Raw genomic sequence first — 1,187 nt, forward strand, 5'->3', positions numbered from 1 at the left:
CTGTTACATATAAAAGTAAAAACTCATGGTATAACAGGGTATTCACATTGAATACAAGTATATTTGATGCAGTATACATATAGAAAAAAAAAACTCATGGTATAACAGTGTATTCACATTGAATACAAGTATATTCCATGCAGTTTACATATAGAAGAAAAACTCATGGTATAACAGTGTATTCACATTGAATACAAGTATATTTGATGCTGTTTACATATAGACGTAAAAATTCATGGTATAACAGTGTATTCACATTGAATCCAAGTATATTTGATGCAGGATACATATAGAAGTAAAAACTCATGGTATAACAGTGTATTCACATTTAATACAAGCATATTCCATGCAGTTTACATATAGAAGTAAAATCTCATGGTATAACAGTGTATTCACATTGAATACAAGTATATTTGATGCAGTATACATATAGAAGTAAAAACTCATGGTATAACAGTGTATTCACATTAAATACAAGTATATTTCATGCAGTATACATATAGAAGTAAAAACTCATGGCTTAACAGTGTATTCACATTGAATACAAGCATTTATGATGCTGTTTACATATAGAAGAAAAAACTCATGGTATAACAGTGTATTCACATTGAATACAAGTATATTTGATCCTGTTTACATATAGAAGTAGAAACTCATGGTATAAGAGTGTATTCACCTTGAATACAAGTATATTTGATGCAGTTTACATATAGAAGTAAAAACTCATGGTATAACATTGTATTCACATTGAATACAAGTATATTCCATGCAGTTTACGTATAGAAGTAAAAACTCATGGTATAACAGTGTATTCACATTGAATGCAAGTATATTTGATGCAATTTACATAGAGTAGTAAAAATTCATGGTATAACAGTGTATTCACATTGAATACAAGTATATTTGATGCTGTTACATATAAAAGTAAAAACTCATGGTATAACAGGGTATTCACATTGAATACAAGTATATTTGATGCAGTATACATATAGAAAGAAAAACTCATGGTATAACAGTGTATTCACATTGAATACAAGTATATTCCATGCAGTTTACATATAGAAGTAAAAACTCATGGTATAACAGTGTATTCACATTGAATACAAGTATATTTGAAGCACTATACACATAGAAGTAAAAACTCATGGTATAACAGTGTATTCACATTGAATACAAGTTTTTTGATG

This window comes from Daphnia magna, unplaced genomic scaffold, assembly GCF_020631705.1.
Source record: "Daphnia magna isolate NIES unplaced genomic scaffold, ASM2063170v1.1 Dm_contigs277, whole genome shotgun sequence".
In the NCBI taxonomy this organism is placed as follows: domain Eukaryota; kingdom Metazoa; phylum Arthropoda; class Branchiopoda; order Diplostraca; family Daphniidae; genus Daphnia; species Daphnia magna.